The sequence below is a fragment of the Quercus lobata genome, chromosome 11, assembly GCF_001633185.2.
Source record: "Quercus lobata isolate SW786 chromosome 11, ValleyOak3.0 Primary Assembly, whole genome shotgun sequence".
Classification (NCBI taxonomy): domain Eukaryota; kingdom Viridiplantae; phylum Streptophyta; class Magnoliopsida; order Fagales; family Fagaceae; genus Quercus; species Quercus lobata.
In genome coordinates this window covers 53,083,146-53,101,343 of record NC_044914.1, presented here as the reverse complement: position 1 = coordinate 53,101,343, position 18,198 = coordinate 53,083,146, and the positions used below count along the sequence as shown (strand labels likewise).

General features: G+C 32.8%; 1 non-coding gene across 1 annotated transcript; it reads left to right on the top strand.

Moving 5' to 3' along the window:
* Positions 1-5,337: 5,337 nt before the first annotated feature.
* Positions 5,338-5,451, top strand: LOC115969689. The gene has a single exon (XR_004087041.1). It is a non-coding gene; the product is annotated as a U5 spliceosomal RNA (small nuclear RNA).
* The last annotated feature ends 12,747 nt before the right edge of the window (positions 5,452-18,198 follow it).

Here is an 18,198-nt window from a genome sequence, read left to right as displayed (position 1 = left end):
CTTTGTATAGATTAAAGAGGCTAGTTAATCTAGTAAATACAGTAGCAAATATAATAGTGTAATACAAGGATATAGAACAAGACAAAGCTTTAGTAAGGTTTTTTTTTAAAAAAAAGTCAAAAGCTTTTATTACATAGTATTTATAGATTAGACTTTAGGTGCCAATTATAATATGCAAAAAAAATTCCAATTATGACAAAATTAATTAGTTAGAACTTAGAACCATAGTTAAGTGTTAAACAACAATGAATTATCCATATATATATATATATATATATATAAATGAATTCTTTCCACCTATATAATAGTCACAACATGAGTAAAAGATATTTGAATCCTACATATTTTCATTATAAACACCTTGAGGTGCTTGTTGAACTACAAAATTATTGCCAATAACAATTTATTTTCAATTTCTTGTCTCTTTTGAATGGACCAATGCATAACTTTAGAACCCAATTACTTGAAGCAAAACTCTATCTTTCTCTTAAAAAAAAAAAAAAAAAAAAAGAACATGATCAAATAGAGTATGTAGGAAGTAGCCCATTCCTGAATAATGTAGCTAATTAGCCTACTACGTTAAGGCTCAAGGATTCTTTACGTAGACCAAATTAAGACTAGGAGTACTATAAAAGAATTGGAGATTCCTAATCTCTTCTATCTCTCGTTCCAATTCCCAACCCTACCTTTTAGCCTTTATTACTTATGATAATTACTCTTTATTATCGAGTCAAGATATCAATTGGTTTTTTGTGTAAACAAGATATGAATCCTAGATCTCATGTTCAATGAAAGATTTTACCAGTTGAGCAAACTAGAACTTATTTTTTATGGCTCTTTTCTACATCAAAAGAATCTTTGATGTTAGAGTTATAGAGCCCAAAAGATGAATCAAACATAACAAAATGTAATTAATAAAATTTCTTTTTCAACAATTCAACATGCAAGTTAATGCATATATTCATTTTTAATGAAAGTTATTTATAACATTTTGTATAACATTAAAAAGTATATACAACCACCGCACACTCGTGATGCGATAGTCACTCTACAAGTATAAGTGCTTGTGGGGTGTAGAGGGCAAGGGTCGAGATTCAAGTTTTTAGAAAAGAGCTTCACACATATATACATTTAGATTAAGCTAGAGTAGAAATTCTATCTTATATATATAAAAAATAAAAATAAAAAGTATATACAATTTGAAAATTATTATTTTAGCTTAAAAAAAAAAAAAAAATCAAACCCTACCTTTTCTACCCTACAATTCAAAACACCAAAAAATCATTACTCAAAAATTAATAAAACTTAACAATTATTAATTGGAAAAATTATGGAAAATTTTCAAATTTTCTCAAACCCTATTTTTTCTAACTTACAATTCAAAACACCAAAAATATAACTCAAAAATTAATGAAACTCAACATTGATTAATTGGACAAATTAGGAAAATAATATGTTATTGATAATCTATTGAGATTATTTTCTTTGTAGAACTTGCAAATTCTTCCACCCCAAAAAATTATCAAATAAACAATTACTAGTAAAATATCGTAATTAAGTTTCTATATATGCAATGCTATAAAATAATAATAATAATAATGAAAATACAATTGCAAAAAGTTAAAATATGTCACTCATCCGATTATTTTCGTTTGACTAACCTTTAGTTTTGTATGAATAAGTGACGCTATAGAGTACTTCTAATACAACTATTAGGAGTGCTTTCTTTGCATAAATTACAAAATTTTCCCCCCAAAAAGATTAAAAAGTAAACAGTGGACAATTACTACTTTTACTTTCAGGTGTTTGCTACATGGTTTCCCAATTCTTTCTTAGAACATTAGCATTAGCCTCGCCAAATTAAATAGTTTTTCAACAAAAATTTGGCTAAACTCAACCAAAACTACCCTACATCAACCTAAATAGTTTATCAATTTTTTTTAACAGTGAATAGTATCTTGCTACATGTATTGAGGACTATTCATCACTACATCAAAAGAAAAATTATTTTTTATTCCAAAGCTCTCTCTCTCTCTCTCTCCCCCTCATCTGTGACTCTCTCTCGTTTCCCATCAACCTAGCTCTCCACAAAACTGGTGCCCAATTTGGGTTTTGCAATTCACTCAAAAGGGTGTCCAAATCATCAACTAGTTTAGAAGTTCTTGTTGGTTTGCTTTTAGGGTTAGATGTGGTGGATTGACGCAAATTAATGATGATGGATTTTATGAGATGGGTATGTGGAAATTGCCAGAAATAAGAGGGCAATTGGTTATTTGAAGATCATCACAACCACCGCTTTGTGTTAATTATTGTGGATTTAAAAGGTCACTTTTTCTATTTTTTTCTATCTTATATTCTTGGGAAAATTATAAAATTGAAGGAAATTTTTGTTCTAGGTGGTTGAAGAGATTTTGGTTTGTAATGGCTTGTATAGGTGGCAGTTTGGATGGTAGGTGGCTCTTTGGTGTGGTATGTGGTGGCTTGTGTGGGTGGTGGTTTGGGCTGGTTGATGTAGCATGGTGTGTTTTTTGGTTGAAAATTGGGTAGAGACAAGAGAGAGAGAAAAAATTTATATGGATAAAGAAAAACAATATTAAGGCTGATTTTGGTGTTTATTTGTTAAAATAGCAACATATATGTTTTTTGGATTAATTTAGCTAAAACCTTATAGAGATTGATGTGAATGCTCTTATCGTATAAGAAATGGCTAGCATTAAGTAATTAATAAATAACAATTTATGTGGAGAGAGAGAGAGAGAGAGAGGAAACGTTCATTAAACTTTTCAATAAGGGTGGAAAAACAGAAATTCAACGAATGAGCTATTTAGTGTGTTCTCAAGAGTTTCCTTATCAAAATTAATATTTCACCTATTTATGAATACAAGTATTTTCAATTAGTTGTGCCGATACCATATTTTTCTATAAAAAAGTTACATATCTTTCATTCTACAACTGAAGACGATTAACACTTGCTATCCGAAGAATTTCAAGGGCAAGTGTTAATGGAAGGCTACAAACAATTTGTTGTGAAGGCTTTTATGATCGTATTAATGGCATTCTTAGCTTTTATCAGAAGCACACAAGGGCAGCCAATTTGTTGCTTTCGTGACGCTTGTTGCTACCAAACTTGTAATCATCATCCGCGTGGACCATATTGAAATTTGCAAAAACATATAAAATGTATGATTTTTTATTTTTATTTTTTTTTTATGAACAAAATGTATGAGTGAAGTATGAATAACATATGAAATATATGAATAAATTATTTTAACTTTTGGTTGATTTGCTACAATTTTTTGTATGTTGTTGCACTCTCTCTCTCTCTCTCTCTATATATATATATAGCATGGTACAAGCATCAAACACCACAATAGCTACTATTGTTGACACGACAAAATTCTCAAATGAGGAATTTTAGAGCTTCAACTTAGCAAAAATAACAATTGGGATTTAATGTAATTGAATTTTCTTTTGAAGCGTCTTTCTTTTTTTTTTTTTTTTGTCATTTTATATACTTTAAATCGATTGGAATTTACACTATTCCCAGGGGCCATAGGTTTTGCCTAGACCAATGATTGTGTTTCTTCACAACTTTGTTTATACTAACAAATAATGGTTCCAACTTCATATATTTGATAAATCAGGGAAAAAAAAAAAGTTTTGTCTAACAAATATAACAAAGGGTGCACTATTCATATCTGATATTCATTTTCTTCTTTTAATTATAATGCTAATTTCAATACTTATTATTTTAAATTGCATATTTCAATTTTCAACTAGTACATAATCATGCCACTGCACTTTGTAGGCTAGTACATAAATATATATATATATATATATATATAACTAACGATGTATGGTTTTTTATTGACTTCTTCAAGGACACATCAACTTGAAAATAAGATGAGAAATAATGCAAAACCCAAATTTTTTGTACTTTTTTTTTTTGTTAAAAAATTGAATATCCTCCTACAACTTTTAAGACTCTTTTTAAAAAACATTTTGGGGCCTTTTTTTTATCCCATTGAAGAGCCTTTGAGTCTTTTTATAAAATTTTGGAGTACAGTGGGCCTTAGGCCCTGATGGTTTTATAAGTCATGGGTAAAAACGAATATAACCAGTATCAACTTGTCATATATAGTCAATTACTAGCTAAAAGAAAAGGACCCAAAAAAAAAAAAAAAAATCGCTATATAAGTGGGAAATTCCAAATGTACTTCTTCTTGTTTTATTGATATTGAATATCAATAATTCCACACATGATATTAGCTGTAGTTGCGAAGCCTCTGTTGCATATAATAAGTATTTGGCCGACAAAGATACATAATAGCCAATATATTAAGTAACCAATAAATCCATTTCAAAAAATGTATAAGTTAAGGATTCTGAATAGTAAATAGGAGTGTGAACATAAACACCAATTGTTTTTTGTTTTTTTGTGTTTTTGAGAAGTGTAAATAAAAACACCTATTTTACGTGAATCTTCCATAAAAAACCTATCTTCAATCAGCCAACTAGATAGTATAATCACTACTTGCCTACTTGGTTAGTGGTTAACTACTTGAGTAAGAGTAATGATACAGTCACAAATTATTTTACAACATTTTTACAAATTGATGATATGGTTGATAGTTAATTTCTTACTGTTTTTCATCTAGACTTACCAATAATATCACTTTCTTATTTAATAATTGTTAGGATATAATTTAGTCTAGCCTAGCCCATCAGGCTTAGCTCCGTATACTCTATTGTAGTATACTAATATTACTTGTACTTCACACAAATTTTTTTTTTTTTTTTAATAGCTTTCTTGAGTTCACTTCTCTTTCTTGTTTTTCACTTGTCTCTTTCAAGCTCTCTCTCATCCTTTGATCTGCATAATTTCATGTTGCAAAGATAAGCAAAACACTTTCACTGCTTTGAAATACGTAATGCATTTGCGTGCAATGGATTTAGAACTAAATGGAAATTTTGATAGATCTTAATAATCATATATGTATAAATATTCAAACCAATAAAATCAATATTTTAGAAGATCCATTTTACATGACAATAATTGAAAATTTGTCATCACGATAATTGATTTCAAGGATGTAATTAAAAACACGCTTGTAACCATTCTTGTTAACTTCTTTTTAGTATCAATATTTTTTGTCCCTTTTGGATTATCTTACTCTGTATGCACAAATTCCATCAAGCATACCATAGGTCAATATTTTATAAATCCTTGTTTAATACCTAATGCAGAATATAACGTAGTCCCACATTGTAAAGAAGATAAAGCGAATAATGGGGGACTCTTAATTATAAGGTGCAATAACGAAATGGTTAACATGGAGCCGTGTGGCGAGCACAAAGCGAACTATTCTTTCGCCTTTTACTAAAGAATACCGTGTGCCCGCCACTTATTGCGGAATACATTAATTTTTGAAGGGGTTAACCTAAACCCCTTACCAAGTTTAGTTAAGTTATATTTCATTGCATATATATATATATATATATATATATTTTCTATTAAGCCAATTATCATCTTGGTATGAATAGTACTTTCCCCAAAGAAACCTAGCACGAAATATGTCAAACATTTCCTTTCGGTAAATGGAATACAGCAATTTTAGCATAGGTGCATGGAGTGGGGGTTTCCACCTCTAAGAAAAAAAAATGAATATTAGATTTTGTCAAAGTTCCATTATTATAAATAAATAAGCAATAATGCTAAAGTCACAATAAAATACACCATTTTTGTCATAACTCACTACATGGTGAATGTCTGAATCCACATAAATCTACTACTTTTTCTCTATCAGTCACATCTAATGTTATATGGTTAGTTATATCAAAAGTAGTGTAATTTGTTTTAATCCTATCATTTTTCATAAATAAATAAAAGAAAGATGGGACCTGATTGTCCTTATAAGTTGTTTAGTCTTTTTTTAAAATTTTTTATTTTTTCATGTGAAATGCTGCGACTTTATTAAAATTACAAGAAAGAAAATACATCATGAACAAGAGTCTGCTCAATGAAGCAGAGGTTCTCTTCAATCCATGAGGTAAAATCAACAATGCTTTAAGCATGTTTGGCTAGTAGATGGGCTGGTTTATTCCCTTGCCGCCATACATGTGAGAATTTGACTTGACGAAATTCTTTGCATAGCGTGAGCATGCCAGCTATGAGTGGTTCCCAGATAATGGTGGATTGGAAAGTCCAGATAGAGCTCGATACATGATCATGGAGTCGCCTTCCAATATGATCTCACGGACACCAATATCCTTGGCAAAAAGGAGACCGGTTTCGAAGGCTTTTGCCTCTGCTTCCAACGCACCCAACGATACCTCAAGTCTTTTGCTTAGAGCTGCCTCAACCCTGCCTTCGCTGTCCTTAATAATCACGCTTACCCCTGCTGATTTGTGTTCTATCAATAGTGCTCCGTCGACATTAACTTTGTACCAATTTCCCGGTGGAGGTTCCCACAAGCTTCTCAGCACCTCTGTAGGTGTAGGCGGGCCTGGTAACTCCGTTGCTGTGGTGTACTCTGCCAGATAAGTTGCTGCCCAGTGAGCCATCTCCCTCCCCGACTTCTTTTTTCCCCCAGTCCTTGTCACGTTCCTGTTGCACCACAAGACCCATGCAACCGTGACAACCATAGCAACCCGTGCTTCCTCCACCTGGTCCAGAATAATCATATGCCATAGTATGTCTTGGAATGTCCATCCGTCTGAAACACCCACTGGGGTTGACGCCTTTGTGCATGCCCATGTCTCTCTAGCAATCTCACAATTCCATAGCACATGGGCTGTAGTCTCCTCCTTCAATTTACAAATGTCACAAATTGAATCCTGTAGGACCTTCCGTCGTTTAAGATTAACCTTTGTTAGCAGCAACTCCCTACATGCTCTCCAAGTAAAGTGCTTAATTTTATGGGGCACGGGAATGGCCCATATTTTCCTCCAGAAACGGCGGACTTGGCTACTGTCTGAGCTAGAACCAAGATGTGCCGATTGTGCTAGCTTCTCGGCAAGGATATATGCACTACTCACAATAAAGCGGCCATGTGAGGAAGCAGTCCCTACCAACTTATCACTTGGCAATTAAGTGCTTAGAGGAATTCCTTTAATCACCTCTGCCTCATGTGTGTATCTGACTATAAGAATAGGCGTGGTGATTGAATCTTATACGTAGGGCCTGTCACTACAAGAAATTTGATCTTTAACGATGGCATATAGTCATCACTAATGCTTTAAATATCGTCGCTAATTATATTGGCGACGAAAAATGTCGTCGCTAACTTTCGTTAAACGAAAATGGTAACAAAAAAGCTTTTTAGTGACGATATTAAAGTCGTTGCAAACACAATACTATTAACGACGACAAAGTCGTCGTTAATAGTGACAATTGTCGTCATAAATAACTCGAGAACCCAAGACGAAATGTCGTCACTACTAGCTCATTAGTAGTGACGAACTTTTTTGTCGTCACTAGTAGATTATTATTAACGACGACATTTTTCTTGTCGCTAATATGTCATTACTAGCAACGACGCTTGCTGTCGTCATTGATAATGATATATAAGTGACCACAAACATGTCATCACTAAAAATTGTATATTAGCGATGATATTTTTTGTCGTCACTAATGATATGATAAAATATTAGCCATGACATTGTCGTCGCTAATAATATTTTACATTTTTTTTCTTTAAAATTTACATTCTGAATTTTACATGGGTACCTGTTGGGAAATAACAAAGCACAATCCTATGCACATAATAAGAAATAATAAACTACAATTCCACACATCACAGATACTCATAGAAGCATAACAACTGCTCAATCAATAACTACTAATAAGGAAAAACAATACCTAAGTTCAATATTATATACAAAATTTAAATTCAAATCTGCTGTCTCAAATACAAATCAAATAATAACACATTTTTCAAGAAGATATACAACCAAGCTTGCAATGAAATGTATCTCCCCTCAACATCATCAGTAGCCCAAGGCATGCGACATTTTAACCTGAAATAAAAAAATATATATATACTAATGTAAAAGTCAACTAAAGTATATCACAAAAATGCGTACAAAATAGTTTTAACATCCAAGTAAAACTTTAACATTTTTATTTTTCAAAAATACCATAGATGAGAAGACATGAAAGCTTTATGTATTTAAAAAAACTTAACCTGTCTTAAAACTCAACTTAATCTTTATCCCCAAGATCTCCAATAGATTCATCATTGCTAGATCAATCTTCTTCCTGATTTGCGCTTGAAACTTCATTATCACTATATATTTCTTCTTCATGGTTGGAGTCTGTATCCCATTCCTCATTAGACAAGTCATCATTGATGAACATACTTTCATCAAGTTGTACATATACATCATCAACAGCTATTAAGGCCCTAAATCTATTGCTGGCACATCATCTCTATGTAACAAAGTTGAGTTTGCATCATTTTCTTGTGGAAAAAAATGACAACAACTAATATATGTTGACAGAGAAAAATATTGTAAAGAAATTAAAGTAAAAGAATTTAAAGCAAATAAAAAATCATTAATACATACAAAATATCATATATCTAAAAAAACTTATCATGAATTTAAAGAAAAATAATTTAAATGGAGACACAAATAGATTGATAATCAAACAAAAAATAGATAGAAAAAATAAGCCTAATTCTTTCTTCTACTTCCCACCAAAAAGATAGCAATCTAGCATCATAGGAGAATCTTTCTTTTGGAGAATAATAGAAAGGCAACAGACATGTTGAGTCCCGAGAGAGAGAGAGAGAATTAGTGTTTTTTCCCTACAATGTACAATACACAATTCAAAATACAATTTAAGTTATTTATTGTTCATAGTATGCTACAAAAAAAAGGTGTAATCAATTATTACATGAGTTAGATATGTTTGAAAAAAGCAAGAAATAATATAAAATTAGATTCTATACCATATTTTTATCTATAAATGGAGAAATTGACAAGAAGCTCAAAGTAATTCTCCATTAGTTCTACACATACTAAAAAAGATGGAAATTTTGTGAGAGATGAATGACAGAGGAAGTGGTTACATTTAGAATTCAAGAGTCAAAGAATAAAACTAATCCACTTTTTTCGAGTGATCTGTGTTTCTTATTTGTTCCCCCCCAAGATATAAGAAATTAAACTACTTCTCTCATCCCCTTGGTACATTTTGGCCACAAAGGAAATTATTGAAATACTCTAATGGAAGTGGTTTGCAGTTTTAACGAAGATATACGGATATAGTTAAATGCATGTCTTTTTAGCCTATGAATTCACTTTATTTGTCACTTCAACAGCCTATTGAACTACATCATATTTAAACATTATTCTAATAGCATATTGAGTAGATTAGAATTAAAGAAAGAGCAATGTTAGAAACACAACTTATTGTCCAATTTTTGCCACAACTTGCCACGAGTTGTGAGTTGTGGTAGTGTGGGCTCACAAGTTTTTTCCTACCACTTACAACTTGTCATTTGATAAACTGTGGCAAAAGTTTTGCAATAAATTGTGGTACTAGCATTTTTCTTTAAAGAACTAGTTGATAAATATTGTAAATTCACTATGGTTATCACTTCAATAGCCTACAGCGCCACTATCAAATTTAAACATTATACTATTAGCATATTTAGTACATCAATATTAAAGAACTAGTTGGTGAATACTGTGAACATGATAATTAAATAAAACATGTAGCATTACCAACTAATAGACTCTTACACTTGGAAATTGAATAAATCCATTATGTAATGTGCGGTACACAAATAGTTTTTTTTTATTTTTTTAAAGCAAACAATTTTTTTGAAAAAAAACAATTATTTGTTTCAGTATGGCATTTGATGCACATAAAAAAACATATATGTTCAAGTAAACTATATCCTTTAAGCATTTCTTAAGTATTGAGAATCTATTTCAATATATCCTAATTACGAAAATAATATTAAAAAAATCAAACATAAAAAAACTATTCAATTTCTATTAGATGTTTAACCTTACTTAAAAGAATCAATGAAAACATATTAGGTTGCAACTGTGTTTTAACTTTTAAAGGGTTCTGAATCTTAGCATAAAGAAACGCAGTACCTGTAGCTACGGTTTATCATATTACATATTTATTAATTTATCATATTATATATTTATTAATTTAATGACAAAAACAGAGAAGAAAAGTCATACCTAGGGCCCACTTGTAGTACTTGGAGCATACCTTAATATCAAATCTGTAAAAAATTGAAAAACAAATCAACTTGATGAACTGATAAACACAAAGAAGAAGAAAAGAAAGAAAAAACACAAACCAACTTAATCAACAAAAAGAAGTAAAGAAGAAAGAAAATTTTACATATTTATTAATTTATCCTATTATATATATATCTATTAATTTAATGACAAAAATAAAGAAGAAAAGTCATACCTAGGGGCTAGGGCCTACTAATAGGACTTCCAGCAAACCTTAATATCAAATTGGTGAAAATTTGGAAAGCAAAACTTGATAAACGTGAAGAAGAATTAAAGAGGAAAGAAAAACTGAAAAGCAAACCAAAGAGATAAGATTGGCTGAGAAAACAACCAACTGAGTGACTGAGAAAAATATGGGATGATGCACTTCAGATCCATTACGTTAGGTAGTGCTCTTTTTTTTTTTTTTTTTCTTTTTTTTTTTAACTACATCTCATGAGTTATTTTGACAAAAACTATATAATAATGATAGTAATACAAACTATTTTACAAAAACAATTACAAACTATTGATTAGGGGTGTCCACGGGTCGGTCCGGGTCGGGTTGTGCCCAACCCACGACCGACCCGACCAAGTCGGGTTCCAATTTCTCAGACCCGCCGCCGACCAGTCAGAAAATCGGATCGGATCAGACGGTTCTTGCCGGAAAGTGGTCGGGTCTCGGTCGGGGTTGATTATTTGGAAAACGGCGAGAATCCGGCCAAGAAAATATGAAAAACGGCAGAATCCGGCAAGGAAATTTTGAATAACGGTAGAAATCCGGCCATATCTCGCCAAATCCAGCGAGATCTTGGCCATTTTCGGTAAGATCTTGCCTAGATCTAGCGAAATCTCGCCGGATCTAGCTTAAATATTCCCAAAGAAAACTCAAAACTCGCCGGATCTACCCAAAAAAAATCTCAAAACTCGTCGGGAATATGATGGGTCGATCGGATCGGGTTTCTCGGATTTGAGAGGAGGAGATCCGATCTCCGACCCGTTGATCTCGGGTTTTGGAGAATGAAATCCGTCGTCGACCGCCGGAGCAGTCGGTTCGGTCGGTGGCGGATCGGGTTCGGTCGGCGGCAGCGGGTGGGTCGGTTCCGACGGGTCCTTGGACAGCCCTACTATTGATGTGGTAAGTGATTATTGGTAAATGAAAAAGTGATATTAATGGTAGATTTAGATGAAAACTAATAAAAAATTAATTACATCAATATTTTGTAAAAATATTATAAAATAATTTATAACTGTAGCATTCAGTGGAGTAAAAATATTATAAAATAGTTTTGTTGTGACTTTTAGGCTGTGTTTGTTTTGGGTGAAAATTACTTCCAGAAATGCTTTTCCGTAAATGCGGGTGTTTGGTTGGTCCGGAAAATGGAATTTTCCAGAAATCAATTTTAGTTGACCGAAAAAAAATAGGCCTTGACCACGGAAATTCATTTCCGTTCCTATTTTCACTTCAAATGATGTCCGGAGAGAGAGAGAGAGAGAGAGAGGAAGAAGAGGGCGAACCCCGAGCTCCAATCCGACGATCACATGCACCAGTCGCACCGGTCTCATCGATCGCAGCATCGCGCCGCTCGATCTCGCGAGCTCTAGTTCGACGATCGCATGCACCATATCGCACCGCGTCGATCGCAGCTGCGATCGCGCTGATCGCACCGACCGCACCGCGCCACTCAATCTCGCCTCTGCGCGATCTCGCCTTCGACCCTCCGATCTTCGCCCCACCAATCTCTCTCTCTATGTGATTTTGATTTCTGTGTGATTTTGATTTTTGTTGTTGTTGTGGGGTGGTGTGGTGGTGGTGTTTTGGTGGTTGTGGCTTTTGATTGCCGGAGTTTGCTGCCGTGGGTTGAATTGCCGTGTGAAAAATTTGTAAGAAAATAGCATTTTCAGAATAGAACAAAACACATGAAAATATTTTCTACAACAATTTTCATAATGCAACCAAACACTTGAAAATATTTTCCTTTCCAGAAAATAGCAATTCTGGAAAATAAATATTTTCCGGAAAATATTTTACGGGAACCAAACACAGCCTTAATGGTAAAAAGCTAAAAGTAAATGAGGTTTGCTTTTTGTTTGTAACTTGTGGCAGTGTGCCTTCTCTCACACCCACGTGAATTGTTATAAAATTTTGAAGATTTTAAATTTTTTATTTATTAATTTTTTCTAATCCAAAGAAGTTTCAAACGGCATTTTAACTTTTAATAAGTGAAAAAAGTTTTTGTACTATCAAACTTTTTTTTTTTTTTTTTTGGGGTTAACACTGTCAAACTTTACTAACTATGGTATTATTATTATTATTATTAAAGAAGTAGGAACATCAATTCCCTAATATTATTAATATTACCTAGTTGAAATTTTAACTAGAGATTAACATTTTATATGAGATAAAGATTTATAAATTTAAACTTTTTAATAAATTATATGAATTTTGGTTATATATATATATATATATATATAATAGCGGTAAATTCGAAACGGTACGCCAGTATTAACTGGTACCGAAATATCTCGTTTCTTTGACCAAACCAATACGGCTTCTAGTACGAGATTAACTCCCTTGGTAGCATTACTCAAAACTATATCTATTGTGGCATTCGTTTGTCACAATAGGCCATATATTATGAAAGATTTACATTGCCTTCGTAGAAACACAATATTGTGACAACTATTATGCTTCATCACAATAAGGGGTTTTTTTTTTTTTTTTTTTTTTCCTAATAAATTTTATTGGTGGGGATATAATAATTTGTGAATTGACAAATTTTATTATTTTGGCTCATATATCATGTATTATCACTTCTGGGTTTAATCAATTTGAATATGTATGTTATATATATATATATATATATATATATATATGTTAATTTGATTTATTTAGTTAGTTTTTCTAAATATTATTACATAGTTGATGATTAAATTGGTTATTAGTTGAATATATTATGATTTTATAACGAATATACCATTCATATATGTATATCCATAATTTTATTAAGTATTTGTGTATCTTACGATACATGATATAGGTACACAACACATTTTCATCACGCGTCATACTTCGATTTGAAATCTAACCGTTGGATTTGAAGAGTGTAATGAAAAGTTAATTTTGGTGAATTATGGTTACAATCAAACGGTTGGATTTAGAGAAAGACGTGGTCAAATTTTAGTTAAAGTTGGTCAAACCCGGTCAAACTTAATGGATGGTCCTGAGACCGCTGGACTTGGTGAAATTCATATTCAAATCTTGGTTATTGGGATTGAAGAGTATGGAAACATATTGGTGTTGATGAAATTTAAGACCAATTAGATGGTCAGATTGAGAGAACATAACCATATAGGCACACAACACATGTCCATAACACACCATACTTAGATTTGAAATCTAATCATTAGATTTGAAGATTGCAATGAAAGTTTAATTCTCGTAAATTATGGTCACAATCAAACGGTTGGATTTAGATAAAGACACGGTCAAAGTTTAGTTAAAGTTGATCAAACCCAGTCAAACTTAATAAATAGTCCGGACTTGGTGAAATTCATATTCAAATCTGGATCGTTGAGATTGAAGAGTATGGTGACATATTGGTGTTGGTGAAATTTGAGACCAATTGGAGGTCAGATTGAGATAACATAAACGTACAGGTACACAACACATGTCCATCACAACCATACTTAGATTTGAAATATAACCGTTGGATTCAAAGAGTGTAATGAAAGGTCAATTATGGTGAATTATGGTCACAATCAAACGGTTGGATTTAGAGAAAGACGCGGTCAAAGTTTAGTTAAAGTTGGTCAAACCCAATCAAACTTAATAGATGGTCCTGAGACCACTGGACTTGATGATATTCAAATTCAATTCTTGATCGTTGAGATAGAAGAGTATGGTGACATATTAAAACCAAATGGATAGTCAAATTGAGAGAACATAGTCATGCAGGTATACAACATATATCCATCACACGCCATACTTAGATTTGAAATCTAACCGTCGGATTTGAAGAGTGTAATAAAAGGTTAATTCTCATAAATTATGGTCACAATCAAACAGTTGGATTTAGAGAAAGGCACGGTCAAAATTTAGTTAAAGTTGGTCAAACCCGATCAAACCCAATCAAACTTAATAGATGGTCCTGAGACCACTGGATTTGATGATATTCAAATTCAAATCTTGATCATTGAGATAGAAGAGTATGGTGACATATTGATGGTGAAATTTAAAACCAAATGGATGATCAGATTGAGAGAACATAGTCATACAGATATACAACATATGTCCATCATGCGCCATGCTTAGATTTGAAATCTAACCGTCGGATTTAAAGAGTGTAATAAAATGTTAATTCTCATAAATTATGGTCACAATCAAACGGTTGGATTTAGAGAAAGGCACGGTCAAAGTTTAGTTAAAGTTGGTCAAATCTGGTCAAACTTAATAGATATTCCTAAGACCATTAGACTTGGTGAAATTCATTTTCAAATATCAATCATTGGGATTGAAGAGTATGGTGACATATTGGTGTTGGTGAAATTTAAGACCAATTGGATGGTCAGATTGAGAAAACATAGCCATACAGGTACACAATACATGTCCATCACGCGTCATACTTAGATTTGAAATCTAACCGTTGGATTTGAAGAGTGTAATGAAAGGTTAATTTTCATAAATTGTGGTCACAATCAAATGGTTGGATTTAGAGAAAGGCGCAATCAAAATTTAGTTAAAGTTGGTCAAACCCGGTCAAACTTAATAGATGGTCCTAAGATCATTGGACTTGGTGAAACTAGGTTCATAGGAATGTTTTCAGTGGATTATTGGGTATTGGAATGGTTGATAGAAAATGTCAATGAAGAAATAATTTTGAAATATGATGAACATCATGTTAACATTGACTTAGGTAAAGTTGATTAGGCAAAATGATGAAAAAATTATTATTTTGGCTCATATAACATGTATTATCACTTCTGATTTTAATTAATTTGAATACGTATATTATAAATATATTTTAATTTGATTTATTTATTTACTTTTGGTAAATATTATTGCATGACTAATGATTGAATTGGTTATTAGTTGAATATATTATGAATTTATAATGAATTTATTAGTTTGGTAAATATTGACTAATACCTTTCTTATGACATATGATACAGAAAAATAAAAAATTGATTCACGATACGATTTACATTTTGATAATTATGGGTATTAGTTAGTATTTTGAATGGAATCAAAACCTTCTCGATTTTTGTTATTTTATTGATTTCGAGTTTCAAATGGGTAACATTATGGTTTGAGAGTATTCTGACGCAACAAGCCCTCCCCTTTCTCTCTCTCTCTCTCTCTCTCTCTCTCTTTACGAATTTGAGAATTTTAAATTACTTTGTAGGTTTCAAGGTTATTTTGGTCATTATTTAAGTTTGGGGGTATTTTGGTCATTTTGATGAGGCTAATCGTATTTTAATCATTACAAATATACTAAAGGAATTTATGTCATTTTAAATATTTTAAGAGGCATTTGGAGGATTTGATAAATAAAAAATAATCAAAATTATTTTAGCCACATATTAGTGACGACAATCTTTGTCTTCATTGAAAGATCCCGTATAGTGATGACCTGATTCGTTGCTAATATATAATTTGCTTCCCTCCAATAATTCCCACCACTTTTTGATAGTGAAAATTTTTCCCTCCATTATATTTTGGTATATATATTTGCGACAACATGTTGTGTCGTTGCTAAAAGGTGATTATCAGAGACGACAAATTATATCGTCGCTAATAGCCTTCTAATAGTGACGACCAATGTGTCATCGCTAATAAATAAAGTATATATATATATATATATATATATATATATAATATATTTACTATATATTTTTGGCCACAAATCTGCGACAATACACAAGGTCGTCACTAAAGATGATTATTAGTGACGATAGATGTTGTCGTTAAAATAAACCTTATTTTAGCAACGTAAATGTCATCGCTACAAAATTTAATGTCGTTGCTAAAAGTTTCCCTCCATTTTCCAAAAGTAAATAAAATTCCCTCCATGGCGTTAGTGACAAATTATTAGCGACTACCTTTGTGTCATCGCTACTATGCACTTATTAGCGATGACCATATATTATCGTCACTAATGTGTGCCTAATAGTGACGATTTTTTGGTTGTCGCTAAAACATTGGTCGCAAAAGACCAAACTTCTTGTAGTGTGTGGGAAGCCATTTGTCCTCTCAAATCTTTATGTTCATACCGTTGCCCACCCTCCATCTCATCCCTTCTTTCACAAGGGATTGAGCCACCATTATGCTTCGCCAAGTATATGAGGAATTATTTTTTAAAGTAGCATGGATGAAGTCACACCTTGGAAAATACTTGACCTTTAGTACTCGATGTACAAGAGAGTTATGGTCAATTTGAAGCCACCACCCTTGCTTCGCTAGGAGGGCAAAATTGAATTGTTTTAAGTTCTTAAAACCCATGCCACCGCATGACTTTGGCTCACATAACTTGTCCCAATTAATCCATGCAATTTTCTTCTCATCATTCTTTTGGCCCCACCAAAAATTCCAGATCATGCTTGTGAGCTCCTCACATAAGGATTCTGGTAGCTTGAAGCAACTCATTGTGTATGTTGGAATTGCTTGAGCGACTGCTTTATTAGCACTTCCTTCCCTGCTTTTGATAGCATCTTTTCCTTCCATCTTGCCAATTTCTTTCCAAGCTTCTCTTTAATATTATTGAAAGTATTCCTCTTGTCTCTTCCCACAAGAGAAGGTAGGCCAAGGTACTTCTCATATTGCTTTGTGACTTGTGCACCAAATATGTTTTTTTATCTCTTCTTGGACCTGTCTTGGTGTATTCTTGCTGAAAAACAATGTAGTCTTAGCCCTATTCAGCTGTTGTCTAGAAGCTTGCTCATATGCATGCGAAACTCTTTGTAGTGAGTTACATTCTAAAATAGAGGCCTTGCAAAATATTAGGCTATCGTCAGCAAAGAAAAGGTGTGAGAGTTTGGGTCCTCCACAACATAAGGCAATTCCTTCCATATTTCCTTCACACACTGAGTTTTATATCAATGCTGACAAACCCTCTACACATAAAAGAAAGAGATAAGGTGATAAGGGATCCCCTTGATAGAGACCCCTTGATGGTACAATATGCCCTCTTGGGCTCCCATTAAATTTTATAGCATAAGTTACAAATGTGACACATTGCATTATTAATCCTCTCCACTTTACATCAAAGCCCAATTTCTCCATGATTTTATCTAGGCATTTCCGTTCCACCCTATCATAGGCTTTGCTCATATTGAGTTTTAAAGTCATCTCTCCCACCCTTCCCTTTTTTTTTTTTTTTTTCTTATATGATGCATGGTTTCAAAGGCTATAAGAACACTATCAGCAATAAGTCTATCATGCACAAAAGCACTTTGTGTTTCACTAATTATTGTAGGGAGGATCTTTTTTAGTCTATTAGCTATAGTGTTAGATGCAATTTTATACACCACATTACATAAGCTAATAGGCCTAAAATCAGTAACCAGTTTCAACTCCTTTATTTTGGGGATGGGGACAATGTGTGTGTCATTAAAATTGGGTGGGAAAACACCAAGGTTTAGGAAATCAAGTACCGTATTAGTCACCTCCACCCCACATGTTGGCCAAAAATGCTGGAAAAAGAGTGGGGGCATTCCATCTAGACTAGGCGCTTTCAGAGGGTACATTTGCTTCAGTGCATATCCCACCTCCTTTGCTGTGAATTCCTCATGTAGAATCTGGTTCATTGGTTGGGTGGCTTTCGAGTCCACTGTCTTCAATAATTTAGTGAATTAGGTTGGATTGCTAGAAGTGAATAGATTCTTGTAGTACTCCACCACAATCTCCTCTATCTTATGCTTCTCTTCTTGCCACACTCCATTTGTATCCATCAA